General features: G+C 35.4%; 1 protein-coding gene across 2 annotated transcripts in view; it reads right to left on the bottom strand.

Annotated features, from left to right (window-relative positions):
• LOC143177042 (GAS2-like protein pickled eggs) overlaps positions 1-15,547 on the bottom strand; it is a 103,126-nt gene extending 87,579 nt beyond the window's left edge. For both annotated transcript variants that reach the window (XM_076374796.1, XM_076374797.1), the window contains exon 1: positions 15,159-15,547. The gene's annotated coding sequence lies outside the window, so the exon portion shown is untranslated. The remainder of the gene's footprint in view (positions 1-15,158) is intronic.
• Between the last annotated feature and the right edge of the window lie 4,893 nt (positions 15,548-20,440).

Below are 20,440 nucleotides of genomic sequence, written 5' to 3'. Positions count from 1 at the left end.
GCAGACCTAAGATCACAAAAATGTTATGCAAAATTGAAAGCATATCTGACCTCTCTCCACCAAAACCAAAGACACGCGAATAGACAATCTTACTTCGAATATAATAGAGAGAAAAGTCAGTTCTGTCTATGCGTTCGCGAGCTGGTTTAAGACAAGCATTCGACGCGATTAAACTCGCCCCGATGAATTACGCGACAGTATTTTTTCGAGACGCACCCGACTAATGCAAACTGTCGGCATTTTAACGAGCAAGTATCGAGCCCGGTGTCGCCGATCTCGCCCCATTAAGATGCCGATAGTTCGCATTTGTGGCATATTTTCATCGAGCTTTATTTGGCGACTCGCGCGCTCGCGACGTAAATCGCGAACGCTTTTGGTTCGAGAGACTTTATCGGCCTCGTTTCAACGAATAAGAACGCGATAACGCGATTATGCTCGCCTCTCCAGGCACTGCGTCTGAATGGACCGTGAATGATTAAAGAACTTGGATTTTTCACAGATATCCAACGAAAAGGGGAACAAAGATAATGACAGGACTGCTCGAAGGTGAATATTATGTAAACGATTTACATAAGTTATTCAAAGGCTTTCGCATTTTGTTCTCTTGAGTACATATCATAAAATTACTTTGTTATTGCGCACTGTTAAGTGGCTAGAAATTTTTCGATGGAATATGATAATCATATTAGAGTGACATAGACGTAAGAATATGAGAAGGTGAAAATGAAAGATTGTTGTGCTAATTTTTCCTTTCTTAAAGGCATAAGCTAGCAGCATTTGTATAATTTAATAAACCTATAAAACATTCACAAAATAAAACTTATAAAATAAACAACCTATAAAATACAAATGTCTCTACAATACTCACAACTTCTAAAAATTCCATTTATTAACTAAAAAATACGTGACTTAAAAAATTTAGAAATATTATAGAATTTATAGTTTAGAGACAAGAAAATTCTTTTAGATAGTGTCACTTATTCATTGTATATTAGAAGAACATACAAAAACAAGTACTGTGTGATTATTTTCTGACAGTGTGAGAAACATAGCTTATCTTCCAAATTAAGTTTGTCGTAGTTTTAGTCAATTTTTATGCTTTTCTAGGAGAGCAAAAGAAAGTGTAGAATCTTTAATTCTTGTTCAATTAATTAATTCTAATTAATAAAATATTCACCATAGTACACATGTTGCGGGTTTAATAGGATAGGTTCCCATTAGGTATGTTCTAAATCCTGTTTCTCACAACTAGAATGTATTCTTATTAAAAAAATCATAAAATTTGACGATGACTATTTTTGTTATAAATTCTTCAATTTACGGGGTACTACGAAGACACAGAAATTATAATTCTTTTTCTTTTGTTTCCCACAATATTATACCTTAAAAATTTTCGGTCATCTAATGTTTTATAAAAACAAAAAAATTCTGTTGTGTTTCCTATCAAACGGAATTTATGGAGGCAGGCAATTAATTTTACTTTTTGAGTATCTATTTTAAAGTATTTTTTACAATTTTCCTACATCTTATGAAACTCATGTGGTAAAATGTCAACGTAAAAGTAGCTTTGGAAGAGAGTTCACAAAGTATTATAAAATTAATGAAAATAATATATTCATTATTGAGTACGTCAACAAATTTATTGATCAAATTTATATTTTGGCTTCTTAAATACGATTATAGGTGACAACTTTCATTCATTGTTAGAAATCATAAATTACAAAAAACAATTTTATCTTTACCATACCTACTTTATTTCACGTTTCTGTACATACAGTCATTTAAATAGTGAAAGTGACACTCAAGTCTTTGTAAAAGAAATGCATTCTCTTTTACAATAACCGAGCGTACAAACGAAGAAATTCTGAAGAAATTCTCAATAATGATCAAAGGCACAAAGTGCGAATTAATCCCTTCACCTTGCCCTCCTAACACTTCCACCACCGGACTCATTCATTCGTTCCTAATTATCTCAATTACCTGTTCCACAAGCATTGAATCTCAGGGGAATCATGATAGCCGACTTTTCCGCGAGGCAACAACACAGAATTCGCTCGCGGGCACGAATAGAACGCTACTTCTCACGTGTTCATTCGTGAATTTCCATACCGACGCGACGCCTTTATTACGCACCCTTTTTCTCTCTCCTTCTCTTGGTCCTGTTTTCGATCAGAGATCGGAATGGAACGCAGCCTCGCGGCAATGAAGTTGAGCATACTTAGTTATGGAAGTAATACGCGCGCGATCGCGAGAGGCATGCATCGACGCGTATGTGCGACGTGGGACGCAAAGAGAACGTATCAGCCACGTGTAATCCACTCTTTACGAGGTGGTTGCTTCTAATTTTCAATTCTCACGATTGAATTATGGATGCGTGTAATGGAAATGCTGGCGGGAATTCCGCCTGGAACGCATGGATAACTCAATTTCTACTTTCCTCCTTTTCACCCCTTCGACCAACCATTTTCGGAGTTCCTTTCTTTCCTCTTCCCTTGCATTCCTACACCCACGTCCCTGTTTTCTTCTTGAACGTCTTTCTCGTTTTGCGATTGCTCTTTATGTAGGTACTAGGGTAGAATGGACAAATTTAAATTGTATGACTGTCTTGTAATAGCAAAAGAAGATTATCTCTAGACTTCTAAATTAAGTCTGTAAAAGGTAGGGTCTGTTGAAAATATTTTTGTATGGCGTCAAAGCTATGCAGATTTTAATATTTAAGCTTCGCTTAATATGAGCTACATATTTGGCAAATCGATTAATTCCATAAAATAAAAATACTTACATATATTTATTTTAAATATAAAAAATCAGGCATCAATCAAGTGACTTAATACTGAAATTTTTAAAAATTCAAGAAATGGAATTAATCGCATATATAGTACTTAAATGTATCGTCTTTCTTTTTATTATACTGCAGTATGCAATATGCAATATTAATTATATCTTAATTATGCTGAGCAGTGCATACGTATAGAGTGTTCTGTTTAAACGAGTACAATAGAATATCTCGCAAGGGATTGAAGTTATAGATAAAATATTCTTATAAAAGTTATTTGGTATAACTGTTACATTGTGTGGTTTTAACAATTTCTACGTGGGTGGAGTGGTGGGGCAAATTTCAAAAGTAAATTAATTTTTTAAATGACATGTTATACTTTTTTCTTCATAACATAATAGATGGCATTGAGACAAATCCAAAGAAGTGCTATAGGATATATTTTCGATTTTGATAAAGGCAAATTATTAAAATCGGTTGGTAGCTGACAGCAAGCGTCGTGCAGAGTAAGTACAGACTGATTTTGCACCCAATGACTATAATAATTTTTTTATACATACGTACCAAAATATACAAAAAAAAAATTGCGAATTGACACTTGTATACAAGTACAGGGTGACTCATTTTAATCTCTCTAGGCAAATATCTCGTAAAATACGAAAGATATAAAAAGATATTTCAGACGGAAGTTGAACGATACCATATGCAGTAAAAGATATAGGTAAGTTTTAATTTAAAAATTGGACATTGATTTTTGCAAACCTATTTAGGGATATCGTCAATAAGGTCAAACGAAAGACCACGATCTATTTCCCTTGATAATGTGCAACTTTCGTCTGAAATGTTTTTCCATATCTTCCATAACTATCGAGATATTTGTTTGAGAAAATTGAAACGGAACACTCTGTATAAATATTAAATATTATGGTAACATTTGTACCAGACATTTTATTCCAAATTAAGTAATAACAACTAATCTATTACGGAGTATTTCCTCTTTTTAGAAAATTATGGTATCCTTTTGTTTTGTTCACCGTTTAAACATTCCTATTTCCAGCACAGCATTTAGTAGCAAACTTTTAGCTAAAAAGTGTATTCGTAATTGTTATAATGTAGTAAATAGGAAATTATGTAAACATGTATGTAGCAGAGACTAATTATGCAGAAACTGATACCCTCAACGAGGGATTCGTGACGAGGAAAGGCTAGCTGACATTTAATGGGCTGTAAAGGAACAAATGACCATTAATTGCGCGGCGCGCCTCGGTTGTAAGCGCATGAAACGATCGCGTTATACGTCCACCGGATTCGCTCGCATTTACACTGAAGAAATTATCGCTTTATTAATAATTATGGCAATTTACATCGTTATTGAATGTATAAATTGATTGGAAGAAGCGTTTACGTTCGTATTCTCACTTTTCTTTTCTGCATCACATATTTAAGTCTGTGCACACCTGCGATATTTACAGAAATGATTTCCCTGAGAACGAAGTTTTACACAACGAAAAATTAATACTTTATACTTGCAATTGGGTTACAAAATTTAACCCAGTTCATTAATGGTGTCATAAATAAATACACATATTTAAGCATTTTGAAAGCAATGTAGCAAGAGTTTCGAAGATTTTATATTTTAATAGATTGTATCACATTGAACAATGTAAGTCATGTAACAACCCTTCTAAATAGGTATACATATATGGGGAGAATTAAGGAAACACATTTCACGGCAAATAAAAATAATTTAGGAGATAGGCTCCTCCAAAATGGAAAAAACCGATAAAAATGGCAGAAATAATTTAGTTCAATAATACCTAAATAAATAATAAGTAACATTATTTATTTGTTAATTAAAAATAATTTAAAGTATGAATACTTCTAGTCTGCTGAATTTTGCTCTGATGTAATTAAAAATTATTTTCTATACTCTACAATTTTTATTTAATTCATTGAAAAATGTATAATAGTGAATACAGAATCATAGAATATAGAATTGTGGAAAAGTGATTATAGAATTCATTATAAAGATAGTATCAATGTTTTGGTTCCACTGTCACATGAGTAGCAAACCTCTACATTGTCGGATATTAAATTTACCTAAACTAGTTATTTTCAGGCATTAATTTAACTAAATAAGTTGATTTGCCTTTTTTCGTCTAAGGGTTTGATCTATAAAACAATTTAAGGAGTTGCGTAAGTATATTGCGTAATTTGTAAATGATATACTGTATATCATTTACATCTACATACAATAAACTAATTTTTTTAAACTAAATTTTAACACGTTTCTTTATTAAAGGAGTAGTACTTATGTAAACAAAATTATTGTCATTTAAAGTAAAACGTAAGTACATGGTACATGTATGAATATTTTTTCCAAATATAGAACGATTAATAGCCCACAGTTCAGGCGCTAAGGTAATTTTTCCTGGGTTATTATACAAGCTCGTTCCTATAACGATAGCGAGGGGGATTCAGTAAGCCCGGAGGGTTTTTATTATTCCATTGAACGCCACGAAAGGGACGGGAATATCAAAAGGCGCGTCTATGGATCGCCATGGTCCTCTTTAAGAAAGCCAGTTCGTAAGTTTACCTACGTGAGCGTACTTTAAAGGCGCGCATCGCTCGTTGTAACGGTATACTGCGATGTACACGCGAAGAAGAGGGCGAAAGAGCAGCTGTGTGCCTGACTGACGTAGATGGGAATTGAAACGGAGAGTGAGAAGGAGCGAAAAAGTCGAGGGGGATACATGTCGTGATGTTGTTCAGATAGAGAGAGGTTTCGCAGGGAGTTACGAAAATCTGATAAAATGAAAGAGATTCGCGAAGATAAGATCGAATATCTTGGACGTTCGATGGAAATTGATCTTGCTTCGTGGTAACACGAGACCTCGTGAATCAAGGTTGCTAGATCTTAACCTTCTCAGGGACGAATTTATTCAAATTAGAAAATAGGGATTTAGAAAATATGAAACAAGAGCGTTAATTCGATCGTATGGTGAGATTTCTTACTTGTTGGAGCATTTTGAATGGATCGTTATAGGAAGTACGTTATAGACTTAGACATACATTTTTCAGAAAATATTTGAGTTAATTCTTGGTTGTCACATTGATATTTGGAACACCTGTAATTTTATTAAAGGCTTGTTCAAATTAGGAAAATTACTTGAAAGCAAGTGATTTGAGCCATTTAAGACAATTTAACCAACGTGAATGTGTTATTTTACTTGACTTGAAATATCCATTCAAGCTTCAAATAACGTTTGACCCCCCTTTTAACGTTTCCTCCTGTGCCTGCAAATACACAGTGTTACCACACCTTAAACACAAGTGGTTTGAACTCGAGCAACTTGACTAATCTGAATGAGCCTTTAAAGGACAATTTACTGTCACATATTTTTTTCAACCCATTAATTTCGATTCTTTCAAACTGAGAAGTATTACAAAATTGTATACTATTTGTCAAAGAATCATTGCAAAATAAAAAGATTTTAAAAAATATTGCCCACATGTGCCATTCAACTTCTAGCTTCAGCGATCTCTTGCTAATCTACTATCGCTCCCTGTGCACTGCACAGCACGGCGTCACATTAAATCCCTTCCCTCAGAATTCGCGATAGTACGGTGGATTTATGCGTGAGGAGCGAGTGGCCAGTACTCGCGATTTCCCAAGAAATTCGATATTTCGTGCAACTTATCTATAAAACCCGCCCATGCTTGCAGGGATCAAGAAAGAGGGGAAGAGAAAAGGTACGCATATAATTATGCTTGAGCACGGACAAGAGGCCCAATAAAGTTCCCTACCCCTCGTGTGTCGTAACTCTTAACGATTTCATTCATTCGAGACGAACAGAGAAAATGAACCTGTTTCGACCGTACGTCGCTGGCATGCGCCGCAAATGCAAATGCATCGGCTCGCACGCACACACTGGTCTATTGAGCACGCTCGAAATGCCTGCATTATAATGCCATAAGCGAGAACACGCGATATCTGCGCCCTGTATCGAAAGGCTATGTGATAACGTCCTGAACATTTCTGGACTCGTTTGTCATCGGGCGGAATCGACGTTTCCTTTCGACGGCGAGGAAAATTGATTGGACTTGCCTGAATACCCCTTTATCCCTCTACATTCGTGTACTGAACTCTTTTTCAGGGTTTGCGTACTTTTTTCAGAGGGGGAGGTATGGCTTTAGAGATAACGTCACAAATATTAAACACTCAAGGCCGCGAAGTAGCGCGGAGCACCCACTAAGTATACTATTTGGTTAAATCCACTTTTGTATGTATTGTCTCTTCATTCCAACAAAATATATAAAACATATACAGCGTGAGTCTCGTAAGTGGATCGCCTAAATTTTCTTATAAAGTATTTGTTGCATGAGAAAATGTTTCAAATGAAAATTTGGTATCAAGAGAAGCTTACCAAAGAGCTTCGATACCAAATACCCTCGATACCAAACAACTTTCGTTTGAAATATTTTTTCATGCAACAAACAGTTTAAAGAAAATTCCAGTAATATAGTTGTGAGACTCGCCCTGTATGTAGGTAGTTGTGAGGCAAAACAGCGTGAATCACATGTTTATATTTTCTATTTTCGAGGTACTGACATTCAAAACTTAGAATCCTGATACTGTTTTCTGGACTTGCATCTTATTGTAATATCAAACAGTTAATGAAACAGTTTCTTTAATTTAGTCCGCTTTCATCAAAATCATAAATTCTACCATGCAACTTCAATCAAATACATTAACTTAGTCAAATAAACTCAATTTTTTGAGAGCGTGACTCACATGTGTCGTTTTGCCTTACAACTATAGGTGTACTGCCCAGTTGTGACGAAAAGCAGTACCTACAGAAAAATGTGAATTTGAAATTTTTGCATCTTTGGATAATTGAGAAATTTTTATGTTTTGTTTTAATGTAAACTAGCAGTAAAATTTTTTGAGTACATACTACTTTTTTCCGCAGTTGAGCAGCATACATATAAATATGTACATACATTTTTGAATTTATAATATTTCACCCTCCCGACAGAAGGGGAGGGTTACATTTGTAATTATGTTACTTAATAATATCGAAAGCATAAATATATTTAAAATAACAACAATTTCTAGTAGATACATACTCATTATTTTTTATTTAAAAAATAATTAAAAAATTTGAGAAAGCAACATAATTTCAAAGTTATTTCTTGAAAAAAATATAACGATTCTACTTGAAATAATATGTACTCTAAATAATGTTCTGTCAAATTAACTTAGAGCTGAACTCAGTACACTTGCAGAATCGAACTTAATACTTTATACAATAACCTGTACCCCATATTACCTAATCAGAAGATAATGTCGATTTCAAAACAAGCATAGTAGGTACTAAATTTTTTAATTTCATTTATATAAGAATCTTTTTAATTGTATCAGTCATTTTCTAGAAGTAGCTTAATCTATTTACATAATCGTCTCCAGTTTCCAACATCATTATGTTTAGAAGCGTCCACGTGCAATCGCGTTTTCGCGCTTGCGCATGCGCTCACGCTTGCGAGTAAGTGCGTTAAAACGGCGAAACGCAAGTTTCTGAGCACAATCACGGAGCATCAGATTATGCAAAGTTGTTCTTATTCTTAACGACCAGGCAAGTCAGATCCTTATCGATTGAGTCGCTAACTCAGACAGCGTACTTTCATTGAGTGAATTTAAAAATAAATTCAAGGCGACCAAGAAAGGAGAATCGACAAGCACTCGCAATCCGACGTTTCGAATCATTATTTCAATCTTAATGGCTCTATTTGTGGCACGAATCAGCAGAACACTTATGGGAATGGTGGTTAATTTGATCAAGTGCCCGATTTCAAGCTTCCACACGTTTCTGTATTACTGTAAGTGTTTATCTTGAGCATTACGCTTGTAGAACTTAATTGTTAGGTATATTTTTAGGAGCAACTCAGATTACGCATATCCATAACGTCTTCACAGAATAGACATTTTTTTAAGTAGTACAGTGGTAACATGCAAAGTAGAAGCAATTTGCAGAAACAGCAGAAGAAATTTACTTCTATTTTATTCATTTATCTATATTTACGGTGTATGTATATCGTATCTGTAAACATAATGTTTCCACGTTTCCAGTAGCTATATCATTGTAAAAATAAATGCTCGTGCATATTAATGGACCACGAATTCATTTTGCATAACTTCTAAATTTATATTTGTTTACGACCCGCAGCCGATCAATCATCCAGTTCGCCGTGCGTGAGTGCACTTATCTTGCTGATGAATATTTTAACATTTTGCTCCGATTTTTGTCGGCGTTTTGAGGCTGCCGAACCGCCTTTCTATCCGCCTCTAGAATTAATATTCCAAACAATTTTTACAAACAAAATGCTACATCCGGTACGAAACTTCAAAGATCGCAATGACGTATCACTCAACAACTGCTTTCTTTTCTCTTTCAACTCGATTTCCATCGCGCCAAGATCCCCCTATAAATCTCAATATCGAATCTTCTTGTATCCGACACCCCCAAAAATAAAGCAAAAACATGTGGAGAATTCACCCATGACAAATAACAGCGGCGGCAACAGAGTCGTGCCGAAAATAGTCGTCGCAAGGGAAGCAGAGGGCCAGACGTCTCGGGCACGCGAGGAATTTCCAAAGTGGACGCGTGCGCGCGCGCCGCGTGTCGATTTGTCGCGATTGCGCAGCCGCGCGTGCGTGCGCATGGATCCGTTCAGGTGCGCGCGTGCACGGCGCCCGACCGACCAACTCCCCGAGAGAAAATCTTGTGAATGAGCTGGTTCTCCATTCACTTTTAACCGGAGCGTGCTCCCTGGGACGCTAGCTCGCACGACACCCGACCGTTCGCACTCCACGCGACAAACCGAACCCCTTCTCAATCAATTGCAGCGTGTTTTATTCGAAATAATGAATAATGGATTTCAACGTTCGATACTTTATTGAGATGATATCCCACGTGTATTTTAAAAGTGACAACTCGAGTAACGCGATTTTTGAGTTATGACTCTGGAATAGATCAGTAAACAAATCTGTTCACTGTAATAATTTGACTAACTGAATTTTGGAATCCAAGAGTCTACATAAGGACTTTTCAACACTTGTAGAGCTATCGGTAAGAAGAGTTTTAGATTCTAATCTTTCTGTGCTAATATTTACATAAAAATGCTTATTCACTTTTTCATTTCTGAATAATTACTTGTGATATACATTGTAATATTCTGAAACACACCATTCTTTTTAAATCTTATATTAAAAATCACTTATTAGAAAAGAATTGGGTGAGAAAATTTTAATTCCTGAACCTAAAAAATCCTGCCAGTGACTCTGCGAATGTTAAAATAAGTAACCACGAATTATTTCAAATAATGTGGATGAAATTATTTATTACAAATAGCAAGTAACTTCTTCATACGAATTGTATCAATCAGAAAACTTATGTTAATAATTCTATTCTTTTCGTGAAATTTATTAGTGTAGTACTTACATCGCCTTTTATAAGCTCACAAATGATTTTCCGCTTTTTCTAAAAAACATGTTTCTTGAATTGTCGCTTTTGAAATACCTGTATGTGTGGCATGTCTATTCAAGTTGATTTTATGATTGCAATAAATTGCATTACCGATGTAGGTATGTACAATAGGAGTTTATACAAATGCACATTTATATGAAATACGACTTAAAAGTTCATTTGCAGTAGAAACATATTTTTAATATATTCGTATGATGATAGTATCTTTATTACAGTATAATTTATTTTAGCTTAAGATGGATCTACATACAAATTGTTCTATGTATTATATGTTAATATAATTTATTCACGGACTATAAAAGTAGAGTAAAAAAGTTTACTTTTTGTATTAATCCTCTCTAGGCTAACACATCATATCGAATCAAATATTTAAAATTGGTTTTACTAAAAATGCAAATTTAGAGGAAACTCTGAAATACGTAGAATTGTTGTACTATTCAGATATTCAGTTTTATTCAATTTAATTCAGTTTAATCTAATTAACTACTATTCTAAGTAGTAAACGAATCTATAAGTCAGTGTAGATGCAATAACCAAGAATGCTAGTTCGAAAAAAATGTAGAGATCAACTAAATGTCGCCAGATAGAATAAAACCGAAGTAGTTGAGGATATCAATTTTAAATCATCTTTTGAACAATGTAGCAAGTGTCTGATTGCTCGCCAGAACCACGTTCATCGATCCATCGACTGATATACCCAAGACGATTGAATTGCCAATGCAAAGTTACTTGAAGCCGGTGCGAAGATGATCAAGATTAGACGGGACAAAGACAAAGAAGAGGAGGTAACTGCGCACGATCGCGATGAGATTTGAGCGAGCTGGAAACGCGAAACCAGCGGCAAGATACTCGGAGAATACGTTCGATGTGCTCAGATACATTTTGGCTGATGCACTTTTATGATAATCCTTGACTGCGCCGCTATTTCGAAAACCATGCTACAAGAATCTTTAGTCGCTCATTGTACGATCTCTGACTAAATATATTGTTGTATTTAGTTAAATATTAAAAAAATGAGTATGTATTAAACATTTGGAAATCAATAATTGTAATACTAACAATTGTATCAAATCTGAGAAAAATAAGACAAATAAAGGATTTCTGTAACACGTTTAATTTCGATCTTTATTGGTGTCCTCTGACAAATAATTAATTCATAACTATAGGCATTAAGTAATTTTCATACATGTGACTCACTCTCTGAGACGAGTCGTCTGATAATTAAAGATTAATTGTAAGAAGTATAGAACCAAGTGGTAGAAGGAATGAGTGATAGCAATTTTTTGATAAAAGTTTGGAAAAGGTCCGTGTAAAGCATTTCTATGTAACTATTTGACTCTACAAGAGGAAATAAAAATGTACTAAAAGAAGGAACTGAATTATCTTCAATAATAACACGACAGTAGTGAAGATTCATTGGGGGTTAAACTAACTTGTTTGAGGTTAAATAACACAACAGTGAAGAATTTTCTCGGCAGATTACAGATCCACAATAGAGAAAGCGGAAGAGATTAATGGAAACGGAGAGCGAAAATTATAATAAATAGCGATAATAAGAAGAAAGGAGGCGCCAGATGGGTAGATAGTCACGGAGATGGATAGAGAAAGAGGCGGAGAGAGAGGGGACATTTGCATATTATATCTTGATACACAGGTTCCGGGAATGCAAATGAGGCGGTTAAGAAAACTAGTAGGCAAGTAACTACGCTTGAACAATACCGGCAAGGATACATATTTGTACAGAGTTGGGAAAGTTATAGTTTCCTCACCCTGATCGAACATATATTCAAAAGGGATATATGTCTCGAATGTTGTTCTGAATAATAAATGCTACACGAAATGCTAATTAAATATTATTTTAAATAAGAAACAGAGATTTTTTAAAGAATATATTTTTATATGATGAGAATCATAAAACAGAATATTTTAAACGGGTGTTTTGAACATGTAGATATGTAACACACATATAATTTTTCAGTAAAAATAAAATATAAAGAGAAATATAATTCAAAAAATTCTAGTAAAATCGACTTGTATTTAATATAAGTATGACCTTTTGAGTAATATGTACTAGATATGACAAATATAGCCTTCGATATTTTAAGGGGTGGTAGGAGATCCAGATTGGAGCACAAAATGTCTTATAGCACAGTGTTCAATCTATCCTGCATAAATATACTTTTTTATGAATATATAATCCATTCAATAGTAGAAACTAGACAATTCTTTTATTGATGTAGAATTTGTGAAATCACTGTAATATATTTTTCTTTTAATAATTGTGTCATTTGCTATAATCAGGTAATTTGTATTTGGGATTTGAGAACTATTGGCGATTAATTATGAAACATTTAATCATGTTTGCTTTAAGATATCAGTTTCTACCCTTGTTTAATTTTCAGTATGAAGTTTTCCTTCATAGATTTAATTTTTTTATCAGTATTAGTTTGCATCTAACATATAACTAAATAACCTATGATTTTTTTAATTTTTCTTAAAAACGAAATTACTTTGAAATTTTTGTTTTAAATCAAATTTCTCCATAAATAACTTATCTCGTAGTTTACTGAAAATAATTATTATTTTCTAAATATTGCTGCTGATAATACTTAAAAGTATGAAAAAGTTTACTTCTATTAAAACAAATTGATAGCAATACTTTTAGTGTATTTTAATACAAATTTTTACAGATATGTAAAGTTTGTTCAATAAACACACTGCTACTAGTACTATTATGAAGCTTGTTAGAAAACTGGAATAAGTACATATTTGACAATACTGATTCGTATTTAATAGATGAAATGGCTAAGTCCAACATAGGAGATAGTAGTTTTTATACTACTCACAAGAAGCTCAGACTACAAGTGATAAGATAGAACAATAACAAATGACGTATTAATATACACAGCTGACGATAAAACAATTGTGTGTAAAACTCAAGTAATTCATCTTTACTGCACTATTTCTTCGTATGAGTATTTCAACTTAAAAGCAAAGTCGTGGCTGCTCGAATTAAATTAATAATTCATGCTCGTACAGCTTTAACTTCACGATGAATACAAGAATAAAAAAAATGCTAAAGCATCCAACGAGTCCTAAAATACATCAATTTACTTCACGGGATCATTTAAATCAAATCGTCAAGTTTTTTTATCAGAATTTCATTTAATAACTGATACAAAATTACTAAATTTTGATCAGAACTTTCAAAGGATTCTAAAAGACTTAAAGCAGTCCATCTTTAACCTTGAAAAGGAAAAAAGAAAACGACGTAAAGAGTCTATCAGTTATGAGCCACTAACTGAAAGTACAAACAGCTGCTAATCGGTTTCGTGCTCGCTAATTTACAAGATGCAAGTATGTATTTTCAGTATAAATATTTACTTCGTTAAGCACATAGACATTTTGTTTCAAAGAGGTATCTGTGAACCACTGTCTCGTATCGTGAAGCTTATTAACACTTTAAAGTATTCGCGGCATTATCATAACCTTATCTTCCACCTTCTGCGCATTTGAAGAGATAAAATCATATTTCTAAGTATATTTCTACTTGTGACACAATGAAGTTAATTATGTATTATAATAACAATAACGCGTGACACATTTCTACAGAGTCAGATAAATTCCTTCTTCCATGACCGTATGTACTACGTGACGCAATTCAAATGCTATACCTACACTTGGACTTAAGATGTTAGGTATGAACGTATGAATTTTAACCATTTACATGATTGCAATTTTAAGATAAATTTAATTAAGTACATGAACACATCGACAGTTTTATCATTTCTACTATTCAATTTGTGTGCTTATTGCATTAAAGACTGATCAAATAAATAAGATTACATGAGCATTCAAATCCTGAAAGCAACTTATCTTAAGCCACTAGGGTCCAAAGTTACTTAAACATAATACTTCACTCGCTACTTTTTTTTGTTAACTCAATTTATGTTTTTAACTTCTGCTTCTTCATGTTACTATTACGAAAGAAAATTCCAAAAATTGGTTTAATGGTTTTTTCGTTACTATTTCTCTTTTCTGACCTAGACTCTTCAACATTTTAAAGATTGAAAAAATTGAAGAATTTATAAGAATAAGGTACACCAGTCTTTTTTTAATCATAGACCTTTTTATGGATTATTACAAAATGTTTTTTTGTCTCGGCAAAATAACGTGCACGATGAATAATGTATATGTTGTATATATATGCGTTTTCCAATAACGCCGCATTTATGGAGCTATAGTTTCTAATAGGTTAATATTCTCGAACACCACAATTATTGTCATAAAATGATTTCAATTTTAAAATAAATTTAATTAACTCAGATTTGCTCATTGTTAGAAAAATAAAGTTCTAATTTTCTTTCTATTTTACAGTTCCTAATGGCACACTTGGACATAGAAAGAAAATGACATTATTTTGAAAAACTTCACAAAAAGAATTTGAACATATCTGATTTAACTATATAAGTCATCAATGTTTCTATCACTTTCGCTATCTTATCTATGCATAACATTTATTTCTGTATTATTATTCATTAAAAAAACAATGAGAATGCAAAAATCCCATAAGAATTCAAATTTTTGGAGCAACCAACCTCATCTGAGTATTCTCCAATATCACATAACTACTGTCACAAAAGATACATACTACACTATGTCACAACAATCGAACCCAGAAACAATATGTACAACTTGACACTCAAACCTGTGATCAGGGTAGCAGAGTCAAGATCGACTGAGAATATCGTATTATCAGTGATTTCAAAATGTTAGTGAAAAACGCGGCAAAGACGGCTCACGTCTATCGGGATGAATCGATACGTTTCACTCACCTCCCTTCAGTGCGGTTTCCACGAGAGAAATCTTTCTTCAAGTATCCCTGGCAGGCACACGCGACGAGTCTCGCATCGACGAACGATTTAATTCCCGAAATCGCGTCGATCGGTCGTGCGCGATATCGTTTCCCTTGGCATCGAGCAACGTGCAGAACGCGACAACTTCGACTCTCGTGTCACACGATCGATGAACCGCACATTTGCGGCCAGGACAGCTTCTTTTCGAATCGTCACGGGTTAGAGGATGGGAAAGCTCAACACGGAAGCTTGCGTCCCTTTGCTGGCACGGCGACTGTCACATGCGAAAGCTTTCGTCCCGATGTGTTTTGTTTTGAGAATCTCGTTTACCAGTTCACGCCTGGCGGGCTTCGCTCGCACCCCATGCTCACGCGTCTTGTCCCAAACAGAGACTGAAGCGCCTAGCTGCAGTCCACCCGTATAAATGCTTTACCGCAACGCGACAGCGACTGTAGTTGGCCTGCCAGGGAATAGGAAGGGAAGGTTGTTTCGTAGAACGCCTTTGTCGCCGCTTGGTGTCGCCACTTTGCAGCCACTGTGGCGCCAACAGGCTTACGTATAATCAATTGAGTGTGCTTTCCAGTTTAATTTTTTGTCGTAATGAATTGTAAATATATCAGTAATTATGAAGATGGTTTAAATGAATAATCTGAAAGATTTGAATTTGTCGTTTATTTTATAATTTAAACTGAGGCAGTATGAAATAAGTGGTAAATTAAAATATTATAGATTTTTCACTTAAATCAGTTTCATCATTATAAACGCAATTGCTGGATGAAATTAAGTTTATTTTGATTTTCATTATTTACCTATGGTGTTTTAATTATTTTCATGTATTTTTTACGAATTAATATATAGTGACGATGTTACGGTATTTAAAAGTTGCCAAAAATTTAGTAAATAATTAGTTTTTGTATTGGGGGAAGTGGTAAAAAATTCATATAACTATTAATTCTTCGTATTCATATAGCAATAGGTATTATATTATAATAATGTTATAATATCATATTATAATATACTAAGATTACTGCGATTTTGTTACAAAATATGTTTAATAATATAAGGAAAACATAATATCTTAATTTAGTCATCTGTGTTGTTATTTATAGATACTTCCCATACTGAATATTAGAATTAAGTAAGTATAAATGGTATGACCACCGACTAGATAATAATAGACCTAACATCCTATGTATTTTTCTGTCCCTGATTTCTGGGGTGCTAGCACCCCATTATCATTTTAGTGTCACTGCCAATATTACCGACGAAGTCTCAAAGCAGATTGCAACGCGACGAGTTTTCGGAATTACAATTAAAATGGAGTAGGCAGATTATATTAAGCCCGCAATTTTTGAATGTTTATGTAAGAGTAATAATTAATAACTACATTGCGAAGTTCATTCATTCATGCCAAAATATAGAAAATATGAAGAATATAAATCAAGTTGCAATATTTAGAAAATAAGACATACGGTTATTTAAGTTTCATTTCTTTATTAAGTTTCTTGAAAATTTTAATTCAAATAAAAATTCACAGTCTGATATTAACTTTAAAATTGTATTATAAATATATTTGACACAATAACACAGAAAAAAGGAATACAATAAAACAATGCAAAATGCAAAGTACATACGGCTAGGACAGTAAAGAGTTTATTGAGATTATAAAATTTTGAATTTTATGTATTAGTATAATTAAATATACTACTTACATAAATAATAACTATACTCTACGTATCAGCCATTGAGATATTAAAGTTTAAAATTTTTTAATGTATTAAGCTATTAAACAGTACAATTTTCTAACGATTTGAACTATTAAACTATAAAAACTTCTTAATGTATATATGGTCGGTGGTTTTACCACAAGGAAGTTACTACGAGAGCAGGTACACAGAGAAATAGATGAAATCAATATTCCACAGATCTCCCTTTAAAAACATATTAAACAAATTTTCTAAAGAGGAAGCACTGATATCTCTTGGGGGATGCAATTCATATGCGGATGCGATCACCGATCTTCAGATAAAGAGTAAAGAGAAAACCATCGAAGAAACCCAAGAGCATCAAGAGAAATAAACCAATAATTGAGGAAGTTCCCCAAAAACTAACAAGAAATGATAGATCACCAACAAAAGAAACAAGTTACAACACTAAGTCTATCTTTAGATCTAGTACAAAATACACAGCCATTAGCACGGACAAAGCCGACCCAGGTCTCACCACGAGGAGGTTGCTGTGCTGGAGACCCACAGGGAGATAGATGGAAACAAAGTTCCATCGATCTCCCTTTACAAAAATCTTAAACTAACAAGCCAAAGACATGAATGGAAGCCATGTTCCATGCATGCCTTTAGCTTCGACCTTAGAGTAGGAAATTGTCGAGTTATCATAAGGAAGGGTTTGGTTAAGTTAGACTCTACCGCTAATGCAACCGTGAAATAGACGAGCGATGGTGTGAGCTCTACCACCTTGAAGGCCGGTAGGTCGGAGTGGCGCACGGCACTACATGATTCAGTCAATTGTCCATTGCTCCCTGCTGCCACACAGGAGCTACCGAAGTAGACCTGATTCCGACAGGCTGGTAAAGAGAATGTGCAAAAGGCGGAAACGTGTAGTTTCCACAGTCGAGTGTGTCTTTCCACACACCCTACTGTGTCCGTCGCGTCACTCCTAGTACAGACCCCCAAGAGGAGAACACACTCCACCGACCGACGATTCCACGGTTGGTCACATGCTTCTACCAAGAGAAGCAGAGGTGACTTCCTCACCAAAGATGAGGAACAAATTTCAAGAAAAGAAGTTAAGAAATGACAACTCGACAATTGTACAGTGATTTTACGCTAGAGAGGCAAAGACATGGATGGAAGCCAAGTTCCATTCACGCCTTTGCCTTGGATCTTAAAGTAGAGAAGTGCCAAGTAATCATAGAGTGGAGATTGGGAATATTTAGAGTCTACCGCGTAAGGCAACCATGAAATAGACAGTCGGTGGTGCGAGTCCTTCCACCTTGAAGGCGGGTACTAGGAGAAGGCGACTGGCACCTCACAGCCCAATCAGTTGCCTGATTGAACTGTGGGGTTTCCACCTGCAAGTGTGTCATACCACACACCATTCGGTGTCCACATCGTCTCTCGCTAGTACAAACCCCCAAGGGAAGAAGAACAAGCTCCATCGACCACCGATTCCACAGTTGGACATTTGCTTCTACTAAGAGAAGCAGAGATCACCTCCTCACAGAAGGTGAGGAGCAAATGATCGAGCAAAGATGACTGAGATGTGACTACTCGGCAGTGTTACAAACATTTTACAATACAATCTTAAAAGTAGGGTCTTAGAAATATTTTCAACGATTCAGACTTATATACTAAAAGTGGTGAATCCCTCGGCGGATGCGACGTCTTCGTTCATCAATCTTCAAGTTGAGGATAAAGAGAGAACCGGCGAACAAAGAGTATGAAGAGTAATATACCAATAATCGGGGAAGCCTCCCCAAGAATACCCCAACGATGGCACAGCCATTGGCCCGGACAGAACCGGCCCGGGTCTCACCACGAGAAGGTTGCTGTGCTGGAGACCCATATAGAAATTACAGAAATCAGAAAGGATTGACAGAACAATCCGTACTGCGAGTCAAGACAGAATACATTTAGACACAAAACAGAATGGAACGACGTTAACATGTGATTGAGTTCTTCTTCGATGTTTACCTAAACCCTGAAATGTTAAAAATTAAAAATACAAATGAAATCCCTCGGCGGGACATTGATTCGTGCGATGAATGATCTCCATGTGAATAAAATAGGAATGATAATGATAACCAGCGATGAAATTAACCAGAGAATAGAGAGACATGCAGCAAAGAGGAAAGAGAAGAATAATAGAAGCATATCACTGATCACCAAACATGAGAGGAGCCACCTCTACCTAACGACCATTATATCTAATACAAGATGCACAGCCATTAGCACGGACAGAGCCGCCCCAGGTCTCACCACGAGGAGGTTGCTGTGCTGGAGACCCACAGGAAGATAGATGAAATCAAAGTTCCATCGATCTCCCTTTACAAAAATCTTAAACTAAGAAACCAAAGTCATGAATGGAAGCCATGTTCCATGCATGCCTTTAGCTTGGACCTTAAAGTAAAGATGTGCCAAGTAATCATTGAGGAGAGATTGGGAATATTTAGAATCTACCGCGTAAGGCAACCATGAAATAGACAATCGGTGGTGCGAGTCCTTCCACCTTGAAGACGGGTACTAGGAGAAGGCGACTGGCACCTCACAGCACAATCAGTTGCCTGATTGAACTGTGGGGTTTCCACCTGCAAGTGTGTCATACCACACACCATTCGGTGTCCACATCGTCTCTCACTAGTACAAACCCCCAAGGGAAGAAGAACAAGCTCCATCGACCGCCGATTCCACAGTTGGACATTTGCTTCTACTAAGAGAAGCAGATGACCTCCTCACAGAAGGTGAGGAGCAAATGATCGAGCAAAGATGACTGAGATGTGACTACTCGGCAGTGTTACAAACATTTTACAATACAATCTTAAAAGTAGGGTCTTAGAAATATTTTCAACGATTCAGACTTATATACTAAAAGTGGTGAATCCCTCGGCGGATGCGACGTCTTCGTTCATCAATCTTCAAGTTGAGGATAAAGAGAGAACCGGCGAACAAAGAGTATGAAGAGTAATATACCAATAATCGGGGAAGCCTCCCCAAGAATACCCCAACGATGGCACAGCCATTGGCCCGGACAGAACCGGCCCGGGTCTCACCACGAGAAGGTTGCTGTGCTGGAGACCCATATAGAAATTACAGAAATCAGAAAGGATTGACAGAACAATCCGTACTGCGAGTCAAGACAGAATACATTTAGACACAAAACAGAATGGAACGACGTTAACATGTGATTGAGTTCTTCTTCGATGTTTACCTAAACCCTGAAATGTTAAAAATTAAAAATACAAATGAAATCCCTCGGCGGGACATTGATTCGTGCGATGAATGATCTCCATGTGAATAAAATAGGAATGATAATGATAACCAGCGATGAAATTAACCAGAGAATAGAGAGACATGCAGCAAAGAGGAAAGAGAAGAATAATAGAAGCATATCACTGATCACCAAACATGAGAGGAGCCACCTCTACCTAACGACCATTATATCTAATACAAGATGCACAGCCATTAGCACGGACAGAGCCGCCCCAGGTCTCACCACGAGGAGGTTGCTGTGCTGGAGACCCACAG

The sequence above is a fragment of the Calliopsis andreniformis genome, chromosome 3 (genome assembly GCF_051401765.1).
Source record: "Calliopsis andreniformis isolate RMS-2024a chromosome 3, iyCalAndr_principal, whole genome shotgun sequence".
Lineage (NCBI taxonomy): Eukaryota > Metazoa > Arthropoda > Insecta > Hymenoptera > Andrenidae > Calliopsis > Calliopsis andreniformis.
The sequence above is the reverse complement of the archived record's forward strand: the minus strand, read 5'-3'. Positions and strand labels throughout refer to the sequence as shown.